Raw genomic sequence first — 21,931 nt, forward strand, 5'->3', positions numbered from 1 at the left:
CTGCAAAGGAACCTGTAAAGACCCCCAGGTGTGGGTGACCCTGCAGTGATGCACCTTCCTGGCACACAGAGCTCGCTGGGGTCGGGCTGAGCTGGCACGGGCAGCCAAGAGGGCAGATGCTTATTGTAACCAGACAATCTGAAATTAAAAACCTGAGCTGCAAAGCTCACAAAAGGAGATGTCTTTCAATGATTTTTTTTCTCTTTTCTACTTTTCCTTCTCTTTCCTTCTTCCTTTCTTTTTAACAAATTTGCCGCTAGTTCAGTCTTAGAAAGAGATTCCAAGCCAGACCAGTGCCAAGGAGGAAGCAAGCCTGTGGAAAAGCAGACTATGTGGCTGGCAGCACTTCTTGATCTGAACTCAACTTTGAGAGATTTTTGATAAGTCTGCCGAAACAGTCTTTAGGAACCAATTTAATTTTCATCAAAGGTATCCTCTCTCTTTGCCAGAGAAAGATGCTTTAAAGCAGGACCAGCTTCAACTGTACAGCTGTCAGTTTTCACATGAATCATAGAAAAATGCATTACTTGAATCCCTGTTTCAGAGATTTCTGCCATTTCTTGTGGAGTTGTGGGTGGTGTGGGTATTGAATGTCCCCATTCATCTTGGGAAGGGAAAACAGAGGGTTTCCCTTCTCCCTTCCTGGATCTGTGTGAAAACAAGCCAATTTTTCCTTTTCACCAATACTTTCAGGAAGGAATAAACCTGATGTGTTAATGACTTACAGTACAAGAGCAATTTTTCAACATTTGTGGGGGATTAAATTCTGTTCCCCCTTCCCATTTCCCCAAGTTTTGTCTTAAAGGGAGTGAAGAGTTGCTAATATTATGCCTTCCCCTGTCAGCTTAAAATCCTCATAAGTAGCCTAAATGCTGCAGCATGCTATTGAAGTCAAAAAGAGGGTATCCAGTTCTTCTGATTTTATCATAAGGCACACAATATTTGAAATCTTTGATTCACAGGGAACTTAGTTTTCTTTCCTGTGTAAATTCTAGTCATTCTGCCCACAGAGAAAAGAATGGAAGTGCAAGCCCAGGACACCCTACGGATACAAATATCAGGAAGCAAATGAAAATAATCTGCAACATATAAAAATTGTGATGTTTCAAAGAATAATAACTCAGTTAATGCTACTCCAGAAATAGTAATCTTGTAATTGCATGGTCCACCCTTAGGAATGCCCATCTAGGACCTTAACACCCGTGTTAGTTCCAAGAAGCATTTTCATAAAAGCAATTTCTTTCCTCTGCCACATACCAGCTCCTATCAGTGTTTGCTGTAGTGTGATGTCTGTGATGTGCATCCCCGGGTGGCAGAACAACTTGGACATGGCAGGCAGGGAAAAATACCCACAGTGTCTGGTCAGCACCCATGTATCACTCAAACTCCTCTCTCTTCAACCTCTCACAAAAGTGATTTGTGCTTGGAATTGTGCTCCAAAGGCTCTGGGGCAAGCAAATATCATCACACATGTTTATGGTGCCCCTACCATGGCCAGGCCAGGGGCCATGGAGGTCCCCAGCTAAACAGCTGGCTCCTGCTCCTTGCAGGCACCATTTGTGTGGTAAAGGCCCCATCCTAATCACCAGCAATACAACTGCATAACCCAAATTAACCCTAAAAATAACTCCCAGCACGGGGGTGTGAAATGCTCGGCTCGTGCGTGTTTGCCTTTCACGAGAGCCTTGTTACACCAATTACTCTTGTTGGCTTGGCAAAAGTTAGATCTGCTGAGTGCCAAATCCTGCACACAGATGTATGTGCCTGGCTACTGCTGAAATAAAAATCAGAGGCTTTGACTTCCACTTTTCTTTTTTATCCCTCTGGTCTGGAAGGCAGTCTATCAATCACAGCAGATTGAATGTCTGCACACCCCCAAATGGCTCCGTGCACACAAAAGGGAGCTGGGCCATTTGCATGGGGAAGTGCTTTTCTGAGGTATGCATTTAGGAACTGTGTTTACAGCTGGGGTCTGGGAGATGATTTCGGGAATGGCATCCAGAGAACTGAATACAGCACTGGCAGTTGAATAAACACTTGCAGCAGCCTGAGCCTCATCCTGAAAGTGGGTGGTATCCCTTTTTTTGGCAAGTATGGCACATCACAGGGACTGGATGGTGCTGTTCCTCCTTCCACCCCTTCTCCATGCTCTTTCCCCTCTTCCCATTTGGCCTCCTTTAACATATTCAAGGCTCTGGGCAAAATGGCACAGAAAAGGAATAAAGGCAAACAGGAACCCACCCAAGTGATCCTCCTTTTTGTTTGGGGTGGGTTTTTTTACCCCACGTTGGAGGTATTTGGGGAGAGAAACTGCTCAGCATTCAGCTGTGGGCTTTATCCAAACCTCCACCTTTGGGTGTCTTTTCAACCTTGTTTTCTGCCCTGATGTCACAGTTTGGCCAGTCTGAGAGCAGCTGACAGCACGTGCAGGCGTTCCTTCTTTGGGGGTCAGAGATAAGAAGCACCAGTGTTGATTTAGGTGCCTGCAAGCCCATCTTGCCTGAGAGCTGCTGCCCTGAAACCAGGGAGTGTGCTGTGGTGGTTCTCAGCTCCCCCACGGGCGTGGGGAGCACTCAGAGCAGGGTTATTGCCAAAGCACAGCGATGGTGAAAATGTGAGCCCATCACACCTGAAACAGCAACAGCAGCTGCTGCTTAATGGTTGAAAAATTTAGACTTGTAGCCAAAAAAACACCCCACAGTTCCACTGCATGTCAGTAGCTGAGCAGGGGTGTCACCTTGGAGTCTGACCCCACATTCCATATTTTTTATACCACCCCTATTAACTCGAACAGAAGGTCTGGGAAGCAGGAACATCACAAGACTGCACACACAGTCACGAGCTCCCAAACACTCCAAAATACGGCCTCTCCCTCCAAAAAAGGAGCCTGTGACTCTGTCTGTCCCAGTCTGTGTGGCTCAGGGGGAGCACATGCTTTGTTACCAGGTGAAGCACAAATCTGAGAGACTCTGAGACATGTAACGATGTAAAATCCTGCTCAGAACTGTAACTGGGATGCTCCCAGTCCACCCCTTCCCCATCATTATTAGGCAGCAAGAGGGAAAGCAGCCGACACAGAAAATAGGTGTGCTGCTCACCTTGTTTAATTTTACCATCTTACATGAATAAAAAAAAAAAAGATGAATATTTTATAACCTTGGCTTTCATCATAAATAATTTTGTGACAGTTCAGCATTCTTGTAGATTATTTACAGCTTTTTGGTTGATGTGTGCTCCAAAAACACTAAAAAAATGATTTTTTTTTTGGATATTGCCACAGTAGCATGAGTACACCTTTCAGATTTCCTATATTCATCTCAAGGACACACTAGGCTGAGGGTCCACAAACTCTCCCTTTGCATGGAGCTGTTCTTTAATAAAGCACCAACACTCTTGCTCCAAAAATGCCAAATATAGTTGAGAGAACTCCTTGATACATGTTTTTGCTAAAAACTATTTATATTCATAGATTCCTGACAGTTCACTTCGTTTTGATACAGTTTCTGCATTTAGCCTCCCAATTCTAATTCTTTTAAACCTTGTTTTTGGTTTAAGATGCGGAAAAGAAACAAAAGCTCTAATCAGGGAAAAAGATATATAACTACGTAAATGACTTATTTTGTGTGCACAATTACATGTAAATAGCCATGAATCTTTTTTTTAAAGCAAGACAAAACATAAAACAGTCTGCTTAACTGTAAATTTAAACCTATTTCACTTTCAGGCTTCACTGCTTCCAGTGTGAATCAGCCTATTATCTTTAAGTATGAAATCAGAAAAAAAGATTTGCTGTTTGTGTACACTCAAAGATTAACATTTCCCTGAGATTAACAGCGTGTTTCTTGAAGATGGAAAGCACATAACACCGAGAAACACAGTTTAGTAACTGCTTCTCAGGAGCATTTCTGGTTTTACAGCAAATGCAGCTTGAGATTAGGAATATGCTTTAAAACCAACTAGTGAAAAAGTGATGTAAACCAAACCCATGAAGCTTTGTGGTGAAAGCAAAACAAATTACTACATGGCCCAAAAGTTAAAGACATAAAATCTGCAGTTTACAGTACATTTGCTTGCATCTTTTTGTGGTATGCAAAATAATGCATAAAAATTCAGGATTAAGCATATTTAAATGTCACTTGAATCAGAATTAGAATAATTGTCAGAATGTTATAAATAAGGCATCCGTTTGGAGCAGTCTCTGCTCTATAATTGCCTGGTCAATATTTTTAAGTTTGCTGAGGAATATCTAGCCAGAGGGAAAGCAGAATACATCACTGTTCCTTCCTTTATGTTGCTGAGCCTTCAGTCTTTCCAGGAACACTAAAAATATGAAAATACTAACAACATGTGATTCCTCTGCTAAGTTTGCTTTGGGCTAATTCTCATCACTGGAAGAAGCAAGGACAGAGCAGGCTACTGCATTTGCTTCCCAGAGATTTACATACAAGACAAAAGTAAAACACACTCTTCACTTATTTCCTCCAATCTGCTTGATTTTTCTGTCTTACTGAGCTCTCTCCTTTCTTTCCAGCCCCCAACGGGCCCTGCACCTGCACTAACCCATAAATACCAACTCAAACATATTACAGATAAATACCAACTCCAATACATTACTGTGGGTAACAACAGGGGCTGCTAAGAGTGACTGAGCCATAAAGAACTGAGGCAGCTTGGGCTCAAGGCTGGAGAGCTCCTCTCCCCCTAAAGTCTGGAAAGGCTTCTTTGGTCTCAGATCTTTTCCCAGCAGTGAGGCTGGGAGGACACTGCCCAAAGCCACCACTATTGACTGTTCCTGCTGAGCTCCCTGAGCCTCACACATGTCCTGTCAGAGCACAGACGTGCTGCCAGGATGAGGACCTGACTGATGGTCCTGCTTGCAATCCCGTCCACTGAATCCTGAGAGAGTTCTGCCACCCTGCCCTCAGAGGTTATTTTGTGCTACCAGGACCAAGCAAATCTGGGCAGCAGGTCAGGAGAGGAAGGAAGGGCCCAGTGCCATTGGGGGTGCTTCATGCTCATTCTGAGGACATCTCCAACTGGCCAAATCATCCCAGAGAAGGGCCAGGCAAAGAGATTGTGGGGAAGTGGAGTCCTTGGAAGGCTTGTCTGGGATGAAGTCACCTACACTGTGCAGTGCACGATGGATGGGAGTCTGAGACACAAAGAGAGTCTGGTGGGTGTGTATGGGGTGTAAGGTTTGGAAGTTTCACAGATTCCCTGAAATTTTCATAGTCAAGTCCTTTACTTACAGTGACCTAGATCTTGATAGAGAGTTCTTCAGACTGGGAGGCAAAATTGGAAACCAGAGGAAACATGGGTTGTTTGTAGTTCTAAGTACAGTTCATAAAACTTGTGCAATTTGATCAGTGTCTGCAATGCTGGATAAACCCCTCGTTCCTACTTAACATGTAGAATTCAAGGTCTATGCATAATTTTTGCATATCAAGAAGGCTATGGTGCTTGAAGTTGCGTATATGTGCAGTAAAAATAGTGGCTATCTGCCAAAGATTTTCTAAACTGCATGAACAGGTTCACACAGAGAACATCAGCCTACCTGACACCATCCAGAAAACCCCAGGAAGGGGGGTTGTAGCTCCAGAGTCTGGCTGTGTTGCCACAAACATTCATCTGTTGTTTCTGTGTTCTTTCTCTCTTCCTCTTTGTTATTGAAATTGCAAAACAAACTCCCACCCACCTCAGCCAGTGGAACTCTGTCTGGAGATTTTTAGCAAGGTGTCTGGGAAAACTGTACAAGTAAAACAGGATATGTTATACTCAGATGGAAAATCTGAGAAAAACTGTTCTTAAAAGGATACAAGTTTGTGATTCTTCAGAGCCATTCTCAGATACCACAGACACAGCCACCTATAGATACCTCACTGAAGAACAAATCCTAAGCCTGCAGTCACAACAGCTCCACTTTCCATTATCCCTGAAGAATTAACTCCTTTAGTTGTGTTATTTAGTGGCAAAAAAGTGAAAACCAAGCACAACAAATAACTAGAGAAAGGCTATTTGACCTTTAACATCAATAAACTTGTAAGTCATGAGAGAGAATAAACAAGGAGCTCTACGATGCTTTAATTAATGTTGCTTTTCAGAAGATAACTCTATTTTGACTTATTTTCTAGGTTCTGCAGTACGCTTTTTCTGCTAATACCTTTCTTGGCAGATTACTTAGCTTAGGTATTTAGAGAATTAGTTGGCACCAAAAAAAGATTGATAGTGTGGTTCAACAAGATGAAAGATGAGCAATAGGTGAGGCAGGAGTTCACTGGGAGACATTCCCCAGGCTGCCACCAGGACCAAATGTCCCGTGAGCAGTGGTGGAAACAACAGCTTTGGAAAATACAGTCCACATAGAAAGGAGATGTGAAAGCAGGAGAGTTATCTGAGAATACTGAATCAGTGGGAGGAGTGAGTAGGGAATGAGGAAACGAGGCGGATAGGAGGAGGTTCCAGACAGATGCATCACAGATGGGTTTAACTCTGCTGGAGAGGACTACCTGCACCCTGCATCTCCAGCTCCTTATTTCACTGCCCACCAGCCAGACACAGCAGCTGGAGAACATGTGCCTGAGCAGCACTGGTGGGCAACCACTGCAGAGCAGAGCAGTTTACACACACACACACACACACACACACACTCTCCTCCAGACACAGGAACCAGAGGCAAGGGATGCACACTCCCCCAGGAACAGAGAGCAAACACACACACAGGCCACGGCCCAGACATGGAGCACCTGGCTGCAGCTCTTTGCACTGGGCTCTGCAAGGGGAATGCTGGGCCTTCAGAACACATTAGGGTAAAACAGGAAATAGGGAGAGAATGGGAAAGAGAAACACCAGTAAAGAGCTGCTTTATGCACCTTCTAACGTGTAGTAAAGTCCTAAAAAAGGGCATTAAAACTCAGTTATTACCTAATATACTGGCATGTTCCATCTAGTAGCCTCCTCACTAGCAGACAACTCCAAAGGAGAAAATGAACCTTTCTGGACAAGAGCAGATAGGGCACTAAATCTGTTGTAAAGGCTGTTCAATTAAATAAGAATGTTGCAGATTAGCACAACAGACAGAAACACACGTCCAAAAACGAGGAAGACTGTGCTGATTGCTGGATGAGGCAGCATTGCTGAATACTGTAATGATTAAAACCCAAGGAGAACCCAGAAAAATGAAATTTGTGCCAGTACTTCTCCAGATGCCAACTTCTTTTTAGTAACACTAAACTATTCCTGGAATGATGACTTTCCACTTCCTAGAAAAAGCAGGATTTGGGAATCTTACAACTCAGAAGTTAGTTCAGATTTTTATTTGGAGTGGAATGCTGGACCAGTTTACTGGCTTGACTACAGAGGGCAGGCCCAAGCAGCAGGTCTGATAAGGCTCTTGTTCCTCATGTGAAGGTAATACAGGTAAAATACTGCACTGTGAGATTTTCCCCTTCTTATATAATGCTCCAGGGGGAAAAAAGGGCCAAAGGTGAAGAGAAAATAATCCTCCCAGGGAAGAGAACTGATTAATCCCTAAATGAGAAACATATTACAAATAGACTGAGAAAGCTCCCCTACAGAAGTGGAGGTTGAAAATAATTCTTTGGAAACACCACAATCCTTACCAACAGCACTTTTTCTTGAAATTTCTGGAATTTATTTGGAAGTTGAATTTCAAGCAGAACCACGGGTGGACTTGGCAAGCCACTGTGAGACTCCCTGATATTGTCACCCACTGCTTTTACAGGGTTACTGCTCAGAAGAGCTGAAGCCTTGATAACTCTGTTGTGTCTTTTCGGACGAGTCCTTTTCAAACTGAAATTTGTCTTGCCCTTTGCTTCCCTTATTTGTTACAAATAGTGGATTCATTTGCAGCAATATCCACGTTCACAGGGAGTGAGAAATTTCCTAATGCAGATCAGGCAGCAGAAGGTCTTATTCAGAACTGCAACCCCTGTGTGTGAGATGGAAGGGACCTCTCGGCAGTCAGCAAACTAGTGTCAAGAGCAGACGTGTCACTAACCAGCTGCTGTGGCTTACAGGATGAGAATGAATGTTTAAATGCTGTGAAGTGATAAAAATGTCAAAAAGGGAGGCAGAATGGACGGCCTGGAATGGAGGGCTCATGTGGGGGCTCCAGTCCCAGCAGGTTCAGTCGTGCTGTCCTGACAACACACAGGCCCCACGAGCTTCTCCCATTGATCAGATGCTTTCTGTACTTGCCAACAGAAATGTATATTTAGTAACTGCCTGGAAGATTTACATCTATTACATTGACACAGAATACAAATGAGGCATTTTAAGTGGCATTTTATGGTTATGTTGTAAAACAAATTGCCACATCTGTTTGAATTCCTGTTTTACCATACCCATCCTTCAATCTTCTTCAACCTGTCTTCACTCTGAGGCCCTTCTCCTCCCCAAGCCTGCTTTATACCATCCAGAAGCTCATGGCTATTTTTCAGCTTTCTTCAGTGCAATGTGGCCACAGTAGCTTTGCCACTTGCCATACATCCCATTAAGTTGAGATATTGCTCCTGTAACTTAACAGAGGAACAGTGCAGACACAGTTTTCTCAGATAATGTCACATTAATCAATCATTTTTAAATACCAACAGGCATAAAGTACAAAGTACTCAAAAGCCAGTGTATGTAAAGTGCTTTCTTAGAAGGGATAATTCATCAAACACCTTTGCCATGGTATCAGTAATACTGATTTTGCCCTTGCACTTCAATACTGGATCACTTCATATGCCTTGGTCTGTGCACATTGTTAAGGCTGCTAAAATTCTTCATCCTTCCCCATTCAAAAAAGACAAAAAATAGCCAGGTGAGAAACTGTAAAAGCATCTGCCCATATTTCTTCTGCATTAAACACCAGAAATCATCAAGCTTTACATTTTTTGATTAATGCTTTCTGTACAAACATAATGGGAAGCAACTTAACTGAGTAGAGCACAGTAGGCAATTATTCAAATACATGAACACTGGGCACTCTCAGTCCTGTTCCTTCAGTGCTGACAGCAGATTTTCTCCAGACAGTTGGTGATCTCCCTGCTTGCTGCAGGACATAGCAAATTGACATTTATTTTGTTAATAATGATCATAAAAGAACCTTCAACTTTTGACAGCTGGGCCTATTGATACCATCTTGTAACATAACACACTGTACAGGAACATGTGAGTTGAACAGTAACCCAATAATGTTGCCAAGATCACACAGTGGTTAGAAACAGCACTAAAAGGCCTGGCAGACTTTCTGAAACTAAACATCTGACAGAATTAACACTGCACTGAGCAGGCATTGCCCAACAATCAGCAATTTCCACTTTCTCTCCTCTAGTTTCTCCTTCCTTGCCGACCCTGCACAAGCTCAGCTCTGGGGTTAGAGCTGGAGTGCAGCTGGGTGGAAGGCAGGCAGTGTGAGCAGCAGTACAGCACAGAACAGCAGCTCAGGAGCAGTGCTTTCTGTCTTCCTGAGGATTCCTGCTCTCCCCTGCCGGCTCCAGCTCCCCCCTGCTGTGGCCAATGCTCCGAGCACTAATGTGCCGGCACAACATCCCCAACCTGAGCACCACGAGAGATCCCCTCGCTGGCACCACCCAGGGCACCAGGGGATGCCACCAGCACACAGCACCAACTGCTCCATAGCCTGTCTGCAGAACCAATAGGAAAGGTCTCCTATTTTGGTTTTCAGTGCATATATGCCACCAATTCCATCTGACTCTGCCCTCAACTTTGCACTCAGCAACAAACTTTCCCCAGTCTGTGAACACAGCAGAGATCTCAAGCTGTCTGAACAATATGCCCATCTCATTATGCACCAGAGATTATTAATAACTAATAATAATATGAGTATTAATAATTCTAAAGATATCTACTTCAGTGACATAGATGCCATTTTCCTCATCCAAACTGTGAACTAGAGCTCCTTCCTTCTTTCCCCACAACCTTAGTGAACATCAGCTTTCCATCAGATTGTGTCTAGGAAACTCCCTGCACACACATAGCTTCCTAGTGGCCACAGTCAACATAAACAATAACATAGGATAAACTAAAAAAAAAACCAACAAATCATCAGCCATTTAAAACACACAAAAACACATAACCAGTCCCTCAAAAGCGTTTAGTTTCTGCTTTCAGCAAGCTAAAGGGTAGTTTTAACCAAGAAAAACAATTCTCCAGGGACACAGGTCACATTTTTGAGCAAGCCACTTGCTGCCATAGATGAATCCCTATCATGCAGGAGGGACCCTCGAGGTGCTCCCAGATCCATGCACTCAGGTGTCTTCCCTCACCTCGTCCTGCAAGCACCTTTCAGCCCTTTCAGTGAAATCTGCTGGTGTCATTTCTGTGAACATGAAGGACATCTAGTGGAGTCTTGCTTGCTCCCAGCAGAATGCAGAGTTTTAGCCTCTGATCCCCGATTTCTTATCCTTGTTCCTGAAAACCAGCAGGTGCTCCTGTTCTCTGAGGACAGGCAGAGAGGTCCAGAACTGCCCGGGTTTCTGTTGTCAGCAGGGCTGTGTAGCTCCTCCCTGGCGTTCTGCACTCCCTCTGCAGGGCACGGTGTCTCCTGTGTCACCCTCCTCTCCATTCAGTCTCCCACCACCAAGAAGTCTGGAATAGTCAACACCACAACCTGCTTCCTAAAACTGCACTGCTCGTTGGTGAGGATGCTGTGCATTTAACCTGTGCTGAGCCAGCAGGGATTACAGCCATGTAGACTCACACTCTCTGGACTCATCTACACTTTAGGAGTGTAATTCGTGGGCAAAACCCTCTTAATTTTATCCCTTGGCACTGAGATTATGGAGGGCCTAAACTTTCCACAAAAAACAACAAGGCTTTTGTAGCTGGAGAATCAAACTCTCATATATGGCTAAGTATGATTAAATCTGCTGTGGAAAAAAACCCAAAGGCTTATTCAGATTGCCTTGTAAAAGCTTAAACATAAATATTTAATTCAGAATATTTTCTAAATTCACTTTCAAAAACCATCACTCACAGTATTTCAAAGGCTGAGGCACAGAGGTGTTTTATCTCTAAAAGAACAAGTAAACAAATGCAAGTTTCCCCCTGTTCATTTAGCTGAATATGTCAAAGCAAGAAGTTGCTAAAAAATTAGGAAAGGTGTAAATAACAACCATTCCAATAAGTGGGTATTTCTCATGGTAAAGATATGAACTGAAAAGGAGGAAGGGAATTCTGATGTGTTGTTTCTACTGGAGTAAAAGCAAATAGGTGTGTTTTGTGCTGGAGTCAGTGTCCCCTTCCCACAGGGCATCTCTGCCTGTCTGACTCTTACAGTGGGTGCCCTTCAGGGGCTGCTGGGACACGCTTGCCCTGCAGGACTGGTGTTTTCCAAAGGCTGCCTCATCCAGCCCCATCTTCCCCAGCCCCCAGAAGGCAGCCAGATCCATACAAGAGAAGCAGGGTGGAATTGTGAGCACTTTGTTCTCTTAATTGAGGCCGGGACAGCTGAGCCCAGTAAAACCAGTCACGAAAGCACCGAGGAATTCCTTGTCTCAGGCCCCAGTGATGGGGTCAAGTGCAAAGAGCATCATGATCTATTTTCCTCAGCCTGATCCTAATCCCTTTGTACATCCATGTAAGAGCTCTGGATGGCCAAACTCTGCTGGTCCTTGCTCTGTTGCAGTGGGCACACCCAGCCCAGCACAGGGAGCCTGACACCCCAAATGCTCTGACAGGAGTGACTCACACTGTGCTGAGAACAGGCACAGTTCCCATTCCCAGCTACAAATATTTTTAGCTGCTCTAACAAACAGAACAACCTGTCAAGATGACCCAGGAAGTGTTTGAAGAAGGAAACACAATAGAATTTATGGACAGAGCCACATAATGTGGATGCCAAGACTGCATTGCAAGAAGCATCTTGGTTTGGGGCTGGGATGTCTGCCTGTCTGTCTGCCTGTCTGTCTGTCTCCTGGCCCAGGCAGCCCTAACCTCGAGTCCAACACTTCCATTTACTCCACTTATTCCCTCCAGAGGATATTTCATTCACCTTGTGCACAAAATAAGCATATTTATGATGACTAGGAAAGACAGAAGGGGGATATCCAACATTCACTAAATTAATGAAACACTACCAACAACATACTAAATTTTTAACAGTTTTTGAAACAGACTTTCTATTTTTTTAATGCTGTGATAATTTTTTTTTTTTTCAGAGACCAAATTCAAGATTTGCTGTGTTTAAATTTTCTCTCTGCCTCACCTGGGAGCAAGGATTCAGACCAAACAATTCCTCAGCAGAGCTGACCAATACAATTTTGGCTGTCCATCAGCTACTAATGCTGTCCTACTTTCCTCCCTTTCAAATTTGAGGGGACATTTGATTTTCTTAGTAAATGAAAAGCTCGTCTATCTCACCTGAGTGCCAACACAAGTGCTGCAAATTATTCTAAGGTGGGATTACAAACCTTTTGTGAATTAATCATTGTCCACTGCATTGGTAGAAACCTTGAAATTAAGCTCTCTCACGTGATGAATAATGGCTCCAGGAGTTACCAAACTCACAGAACTCTCCCAGACTGAATTTTTTCATCAGCTTCCACAGCATCCTGGCAAGGCCTGTGGCCTTTTTGTCCCTGCCCTTACAGCTCAGCTTTCCACTGTCAGTGTGGAACAAGTTCTGCTGCTCAGAGCGACTGTCCCCAAGCAGCACATGCAGGATGTCCCTGGGCAGTCTGTGAGTGTGCCCTCCTGCTGTTTGCAGCACATGCAGAGCAGGCTCAAAGGGGTTACAGGCACTGTGAAAATAATATTCAAGTAGATTTCCAGAAACACCAGAGGTGCAATGACTGGTGTGAGAAATGCTCCTGGGAATCTGCACCGTGGGGGCTGAACTTTCAGAGCAGCAAAGTCTGAGTTCTTTGCTTTCTCACTGCTCAGAGGAGACAAACAGAGAAGCTGGAGTGAGGGGTGAAGGTGGCCTCACATTGCTGGAAGTTGTGTCAGCCTCAGAATCAAGAATTCCAGACCAGCAGGTTCACTGGGGATTTTGGGAGGGCACACTGTGAGGCTCTGTGTGGGGACACAGACGTGGTGAATTGTGCTCCAGCAAGCAAACCCTCCTGGATATAGAGCCTGATCCAAAGTAACCATCAAATCCTAAGGGAGCAGAGGGAGTCAGGTACAGAAACACCTTCACCACTCCTGTACCCACACATGCAGGAACTCCTTCTGCCTGCTGACGATGCCCTTTCCTCAGTGCTTCCTCTAGACTGTTTTGCTACTTCTCAGCTAGAGAAGTCACTGATAGCACTGGTAAAAGTCATGAAGAATACATTTAACAGCAAGGTACCATATCCTGTGGAAATTATTGCTTTGTATTAATATTTATTGTTTACCAACTGTATAATAGGAAGGCTAAATGGTCTACTTGAGTCGTTTTGTGAGGATGCATTTACACTTGGAATGTTTAATAAAACATTTGCCAATAGCTATGTGAATAATATATACATATTTTTAAATTAGCCCATTTTTAAACTAGTCTATAGACTGGTCTATCCTGTGTTTAAGCCACTGCTGTCATGCCATTATCTCTCACATAGACACACTCACTTCAGCTGAACTCAAGCAGAACTCGGTGCTTAGGAGGCTCCACAGGAGCAGTTTAAAATTCACACCTTGTCTTATGTGAGTACAGCTTTCCCAGGGCCCAGCTCTGTAATTCTGCTTCACAGACATTTTACAGACATGGTTGTACACACACATGGCTCTTAATTTATATGGAACAACCTGCATTATTGTCACAGAGCAGCCACGCTCCGGCCAGGAAAATTTAGGTTACTACAAGCAAAAAAAAAGAGCCCTATTGTTTATCCCAACCCAAGGATCACATCTGTGCTGACTGGCAGTTAGGCACAGCCATCTGTCATTTTGGGGTATCCTAATGGGATTTGGCATCAGAAGATGAGGTTCTGTAACCAGGTAAAGATCAAGGGACAAGAATGCCTCGAGGCTTCAATTACCCACAACTTCACATTGTGGTGCCTTCAGAATTCTGTCCTGAAAACCACGTTAAGTGCAACCCATTGATGTTTATGGTTTGCATTTGCTGCTCCTGGAAGCAGGATGGCTTGTAAAATTAGCAGCTGTAGAAAGGGGAAAAAACCCACCCTGAAACAGTGAAATTTTTATTTTATTTCTTGGTACCTCCGATTTTGGCACAAGTTTAACAACACTATCTTCAAAATGCCCTTTGTTTCCAGGTGACTATTCTGCATTTACACCCTATATAGGGTTTATTTTATGCTCTATGTACAATCTGCAGCCAGACTTCTATAGATGTCTATTTTTGAAATCTTTAATCTTTTTAAATTCTGAGTGCCCTCTATTTTGGTAGACGTTTTAGGAGTTCAGAATTAGATATTTTGTGAAATAAAACAAGCAAAAAAATCACCAGTGAGAATGTACAGTTCTGCTGGAAAAAAAAAAACAAAACAGGTAGATAATTTCCCACCCATTATTCAACAATAATCCAAAATGGATTATTCCAATTAGAGATGTGATTCTGTGGCCAAAGCACTGCACTGACGCAGAGAGCTATTTGTACAAATTGGAGCTACAAAATATTTTCCCTGCCCAGAGAAAAGCAGAAAAGTTCCCAGTAATATTAGTAATGTATAATACGATTTGGAGACAGGACAACTTGTATAAACTTGTGTAGGTGTTATGAAAAAAGCTCTTTTATGAAAGAATCCACAGTTTTGAGTCTACAGAAATAGAGATGCTATTAAAACCAAGGAAGTTTTAAAGAAAAAACAATCCCCAACCCCCTGGAAAGAGATGCCAAACCAAATATTGTTACTGACAGGAGATACCAAGTCTTCAGGCCTAAAATATTTCTAATATCTTCTATTTTAGAATAATCTGGGAATCTGTTTCCATATAGCTTTGCAACTGCCAGTACAATGAAGACAACACTTGCAATGATGCCTCAGATTTTTTATTTGGGGCTGTTGAGTTCCCAGCAGAGGTAAAACCACTGTTCCACATGAGTGTCACATGCTGTGAGGACAGGCTACCTGAGTGTGATTCACAGCTGAGAAACAATGCCCAGACACTTAACTTCTTCTAAAACATTTTTGTAACAACTGAAATATGGGTAAATGGGGATTTACCCAGTTTTCCACTCAGAACTTTGGTGAAATGCAGCTGTAAGAGGACAACAGTTCACAAGTTCTCCACATAACCTTTCTACACATGATTTTTCTCTTGGCCACACACCTTGTTCCCTGTTAAAACATCTCTGCTGGGGCTCTCTGGGTGCCAGGCTGGCCCTCCCCAGGTTTGCTGCTCTCTGCCCTTCCCTTCTGCAACACTGCCAGGGATTGCTTTCCACCCCCTGCTCACAGCTCCAGCTCCCAGATCCCTTCTGACCTTGGGTAACTCAACTGGTTCCTGGAGAGCTCCTTGGATGCCCGGGCATTCCCTCTGCAGAACGGTGCCCCCTGAGAAAATCCCTGGCACGTCCTTGTGGCTGTGAAAGGAGGGGGTTGGGATGTTCTGAGGAACCCAAGCCAGAAGCCCAATGCCAACAGACTGGAGCTTTGGTGCTTGGGATGGCTCTTCTCCCATCACAGGATGCAAAAGGTGCCTGGAAACTGGACCAAACAGCAGGATGCTCAAGAGTATTGTTACAGAGTGGCACTGCCACAAGAAAGGTGCAATTTCCACGTGATTTTAAAATACCTCCACCTTTTTGGTCTGCAGCTGGAACTTCCTGTGCAAGTTTCCACTAAGAAATAATTTTTAAGAGGTATTCTCTTACCAAATTTTCAAGTAACCAGTGGTCACAAGTAGAAAAAAATGGTGATACATCAGAAGAAGTCCAGGGAGTTTAATACCTCCTGTCAATCCCATACAGCTGCCTCCAAAAAGAAAGAAAAACAAGTACAATTGTGAGAGGAGCTTCTCCCTTTTACAGAGAACACTGCAGCAGGTGCACACCAGCAGATGCAAGGTACATTTTTATATACAGCTGCTTGAACAACAGATCTTGACAACAAAAACAATGGCCCTGCCTCATGCTTGGCACTGTGAGAGAGGTGTCGTGTGTGGAGGGACCTCTGCAAGGCAGCAGCAGAGCCAGCCCCAGCCCTCCCTGAGCAGCAGAAAGGGAACACAATGTTCAGGAGGGGATGCTGAGAGTCCCTCCAGCTTATCTGCAGCACCCAAAGCCCTCAGCCACCACCAAGGAGAAAAGCAGGTTGTCAGCAAATACTATTTTCTGCCTTTGAACCTGGAGGAGAATGTGATGGACTCGTGAATGTTGCAAAGAAAGAGGAGCATACATGTCCAGTGGAGCTTTTCTTCAGGATTTAAATACTCCCTTTTCCAAACTTAAGAAAGCTGCATTGTTCGGGAAATTTAATGCTCTAACTTGGGTCGTTTTCAGAAGGTAAATCCTAAAAAGCTCAATGTGGCATTTTTAAACAACTGCCACCACAAATCTCCAGAATTTTGTGTTTCTAACCTTGCTTTTAAGTGCTTGCATGACTAATGAAGTGTGACATTGCTGAGATTTGCTAGCATTCTTTTCTGTAGCATAAGTTCTAGCTGACAAAAATATGGCTAAATTTAGATACCTGCAGCAAACAAGAACCTTCAAAACAAAAGCAGGCTTAAGGATTAAAATTGGCTATGACATGTTTGTGCTCCAACACAGGCAAGTTCACATAACCCCTTGTCTGCTGCCCCATGCACAGCCAGGCTGGCTCTGAAAAGCTGTTTGCTGAGGACTGGCTATAAAAGCATTACTTAGTTTGAAATGCTGCTGCTCCAGCAGGTTGTGCAGTGTGGCAGGTGGAGCCTGCTGGGTCTTTCAACTACAGATTTTTAGGTTTTTTTTCAAATAAGTCATTAAATAGGGAAAAACAGACGGAAAAAGGCCTCCCCTAGATAACAAACTGGTGTTAAGGAACATGGCTTGAGCAGCAGAGGAGACTTATACCAGGTTCTAAAAACTCTAAATGCATTCAGATACTATATTGCATTTCCCCAGTTTTTTATTGTCTATGTGTTCTTTTGATGGGGGAAATCCAGCTCAGTCCTTGCTTGTTTATCCTTACACATTTCCTCACATATCCCTGAAAAATTCCAGCCATGGTTCGGTGTTGGTCAGCAACAGTCAAACTGAGGTCAATGGATGGCTCATCAGACACAAAACATAAAAGATCTGCAGTGGGAGTGACACCCAGAAAAGAGAAATAAGAGAGAGAAATGAGAAAGAGAAATAAGAAATCCCGTAGCTGAATTTCAAATGTCCAATTGTCTCCTTTTATCTTCTGTTTTCTTTTTTGCATTGTGCCAGACAGCTACCCTAGAAGCCTCAGGAGAATGATATATAAACACCACTACTTTCTAATACTTCTGCTGGTAGAATTAACCACGTTATTCAAATGTCAATTTACTGCAAGGATAAATTCTTTTAAATCAAAGTACCATTTCAAATTGAATTTTCAAGCCATTAACTTTACCAGGCTAGTCCTGCTGGCATATTGAATGTCTGCTAGGTATTCTCATAACAAGGTCACTTTTTCTAGTTCAAACTTTGCATTAAAGAACCCTGAGAAAAACAGTCAGCTCATGCAACAGCAGAAACTAAAAGAAGCCTAAACAATACACCTGCTGTGGAAGAGCTGCCTTCTTTTTCCTCACAGTAAAATTCAACCTTTCTTTTCTGAAAAAAATAAAATAAAAAAAAGCCACCCAAAAGATGGTAGGACCTCTCTGTAGGAACAGTGAATGAAAACTTACATATTATGTTTCCTATTTATTTGCTTTGCAACTGTGTTCTTAGTCCTGGAGAGAACACTTCCTGCTCTAAGTACATATTTTGAATTCACTGTCAGATTTAAAAACAAACAACTGAAATACCCAAACAGAACAGTGCATCCAGAAGGGTTTGTAGCCTCTTGTCCTGGAAAAAGCCAGAGCTGCAGCTTTGTGGGAAATTCCTGGCGGGTCTGAGGGCTTTGTGTTCCCTGTACTCTAAATCTCTGCACAGCCCAAGCACCTAAATCACCACACAAAAATCATCACTTTGCAGAGGTATTTTACCAGTGGAAACCATGGCTTTCCCCATCATCCCCACCCTGTTCTCCTTTTCCTTCTGGCAGCTGTAGGACCTGTGACACCATTCCTATATCTAATCAAGACATCTCGGGAGGATTTAGAAATGGGCAATACTTTAAGAGTTTAAAAATAAAAAAGTAGTGAGGTTGGGTTGCCCACCCTTCCTCCTCCCCCAGGGAATGAAAATGAGGAGTCAGGCAGATTCTGCCACTGCTGCTCCCTGTGCAAGGAGACAGGACACAGTCACTGGCTGTGGGGTTTTGTGTGTCACTGAACCCTGGGCTCCCCAGTGCTCAGCTGACCTCCCACACCGAGTCCTGCCCCGGGATAGGTGTCACACAAACCATCCCTGTCCCAGATAAGTGCCACACAAACCATCCCTGTCCCAGATAAGTGCCACACAAACCATCCCTGTCCTGGGATAAGTGCCATACAAATGACCCCTGCCCCAGGATAAGTGCCACACAAACCATTCCTGTTCTGGGGTAAGTGTCACACAAGTGATCCCTGTCCCAGGATAAGTGCCACACAAACCATTCCTGTTCTGGGGTAAGTGTCACACAAGTGATCCCTGTCCCAGGACAAGTGCCACACAAACCATTCCTGTCCTGGGATAAGTGCCACTAAAACAATCCCTGTCCTGGGATAAGTGCCACTAAAACAATCCCTGTCCTGGGATAAGTGCCACTCAAATGATTCCTGTCCTGGGATAAGTGCCACTAAAACAATCCCTGTCCTGGGATAAGTGCCACTAAAACAATCCCTGTCCTGGGATAAGTGCCACTCAAATGATTCCTGTCCTGGGATAAGTAGAGAGGGTGCTCAGTCATTGGAATGGGCTGCCCAGGGAGGGGGTGGATTCTCCATCCCTGGAGGTGTTGAAGGTGAGACTGGATGTGGCATCAGTGCCATGGGCTGGGAACCACAGCAAGGTTGGATCAAGGGTTGAACTTGATGATCTCAGAGGTCCTTTCCAACCCAGCTGATTCTGTGATTCTGTGATTCTGTGTTTGTAAGTGCCACACAAACGCTGCCATCAGCAAAACTCTTCTCAGAGCAGTGTCAGACAAAGGCAGACGATGCTTCCTTGCCTCTGTCCCGGGGACCACGCAGCCACCCCGCAGGGATCAGCGAGGCTGGAGATGCCCGTGGGAGGATGGCCCCGGGCAGTACGCGCTGCCAGCCGGGCTCTGCCTGCTCTAATGGCCCAGGAGCGGGGATTGACTCGTCTCCAGCTCAGCTGCCCCTCAGTCCACAGCGCAGGGACACAAAGCAAGACACCCACTGCATAATCAGGGCTCTCAAAGCGCCAGCAGAGTCCTCGGCAGCTCCTGTGATACCCCCGTGTCATCAGAGACCACGGCAGTGTCGTGCCTGGAGCTTGAATAGCACTCACATTCATCCTACTGCCTCTAGGAAAAAATGCCAGGGGTCAGGAAAGGGCAGCGAGAACGGGCGAACCACAGAGGAAGGTACAACGTCCTCTAATGCAGAGGAAGAGCAGAGACACACCAAAGAAAAGCAGGGCTAAAAATATCAAGGAGAGGGCAGAGGTGCTCACACGGTGCAGGCATACTGGGGCCACAGGAATGCATTTGCAGCTCGTTCTAACCTGCACTCATTGAAAGACAGGTACTTGCGTGGGGAGAGCTGAAAAAGATGTTTTATTTCCCAGCTCTCTGTACTTCCCCCCCCCCCCCCCCCAGTTTTGTCCCTGTCAAAAAAAAAATTAAATCTTGAAACAAGGGACAGAGATCAGGGAAAGAGAACAAAAATGGGAGAGGGGGGGTGGTCTTAGAAAACCCAGAGTTTTTCCACTGAGATTTTTAAAGTTTAGGGGCATAGTTTTGAAAACAGAATATCATGTTTGCCTTGCTTTTATTTGAAAAAACCTCATGCAGCCCAACTCTTAGCTAGCTTGCAGATAAAGATGTTGTTAAATTACTGACATGCAGAAGGCAGGACAACATGGTGTCATCAAAAAGAACAAAACCACAATTGGAGAGAATTAACTGTACAGTTCCATCCTCCCTGACCACAGCAGAGCTGAAACACCTGAACATCCACGTAAGAGAAGAGAACTGCAAAGCTGCAACCTCCTTTTGTAGGGACTGTGAACAAAATGCAAAGCTGCAGACTCACAGTCAGGGGGTTTCAAGCTACAAACATGAAAATGAGTTTTGAAGCAACTGGGAGTGCAACACAGGCAGGTCAATTCACAAACTAAAAACAAAAAAAAAATATATTTATTTAAAAAAAACCCAACCAGCCCAAGCCTTGTAGGACCATTAAACTCGATCAGTTTAGAGCATGCACCTTGATAACATGGAAAGTAGTTAACTGAATCCAACTCTCAGACAGTGGGCTCTGTTTAAGAATGGATTAATTCATTATTTATTTAAATTGATCTAAGTTCAGATTACTCTGAAAGAGGGGGATCTCCTCTCCTTCTGCTCACCTGTGTTTTCTCAGTTGCTCCTTGAAAAGGCTGCTCAGTGGGACCTGAGCTGGTTGAAATCTTTCTTTTTCTTTATGGTTTAAATTTCACTCAGATCAGTCTCTCACCAAGATTAGAATAAGGAAGGGAGGTGAAAGAGGAAGATGGGAGGGCTGAACTCTTCCTTTAGTGGCAGAAAAAATGTAGAGATCCTTAAATCAATGCTGGAAGGGCATCCCACTTTGGTTAAGTGTTTATTGTTGGAAATGTTATGTGTACCAGCCACATCCACAGCCATGGTGGAAAGCACCCCTTAGATGTTCTTTTGGATGGTTACTAACTTGTAAAGTGTATTTCTAAGAACTTATTTACTTGCTGGTACTTGTTACCAGGTCCTTCGTACACCCCCCTTTTTGCTTGATTTTGTTTAATAGAGACAAGGCCTGCCCAGGTGAACACAGGCACTCCTGCACTGGGCTCTTCCCTCTGTTCACCTTTGGAGTGTGGGTGACCTGAACACAGCCCTGGGAAGGCTGTTTTCTGGGGGTTTGTATTTTCTTGACCAGCTGTCCCTGTGAGCAAGGAAGGGTTGCCAACCTGCCCCTGTGCAATTTGAATATAGTAGGAAAATGCTCGTTCTAACTGAAAAGGGAGGTGCTTTTCATCTTTTATCTTTCATTGTCATTGATGACATTCATGTCATAGTTCAGAAGACCACCCTTCAGCTTGTTCTTGGCTGAGACGTAGAGCTTTTAATTTATAAATTATGGCTTCTTAGAAAAAGAAAAAACCACTGTGTTCTGCCAGTCATATTGTCCTTGTTTTTTAATTACCAGCACGAAAGAGAAAAGGCTTTAATGCCTAGAAGAAATGTGCACATACTTTCTACCACAAAGAAATTCGTCAGTGTTTAGCACAAGGGCACGTAATTAATAGTTGTACTTCAAAATTCCAGCAAGGCTCACTGCAGTTGTCTGCCAGGAGATACAGACACTACCACTGCCACACTGAATTTTTCCTATTGTTTTGTTTTTCAGTAGGTAGCAAGAGTCTGAACACAGACCAACGTGGCAATGGCACAGCATTACCAGAGGAACCAGCTGTAGCAGACCCTTCCATTAAGAAGGTTCACGGAAACAGGTGAAGAAATGAAAGAAATAATGGTCTGGAGGTGCCCAGCCTCTCCCCTGCACAACTCCCAGCTGCTCTCTTCTTTTTGCTTTTTATTCCCACCCTCCTTTTTTTTTGAAATCAGAACACAAGGATACTTTCCAGTGCACTGAACAAACCCTTTCTTAGGTGCTGCTCCCAGGCCTGACCCCTTCTTTTCAAACAGCTCATCATTGTCCTGCTCAATTGCTGTGGGATAGTATTTTTCAACCAAGTGACTGGTGT

Source organism: Pseudopipra pipra, chromosome 12 (assembly GCF_036250125.1).
Source record: "Pseudopipra pipra isolate bDixPip1 chromosome 12, bDixPip1.hap1, whole genome shotgun sequence".
NCBI classification, from domain to species: Eukaryota; Metazoa; Chordata; class Aves; order Passeriformes; family Pipridae; genus Pseudopipra; species Pseudopipra pipra.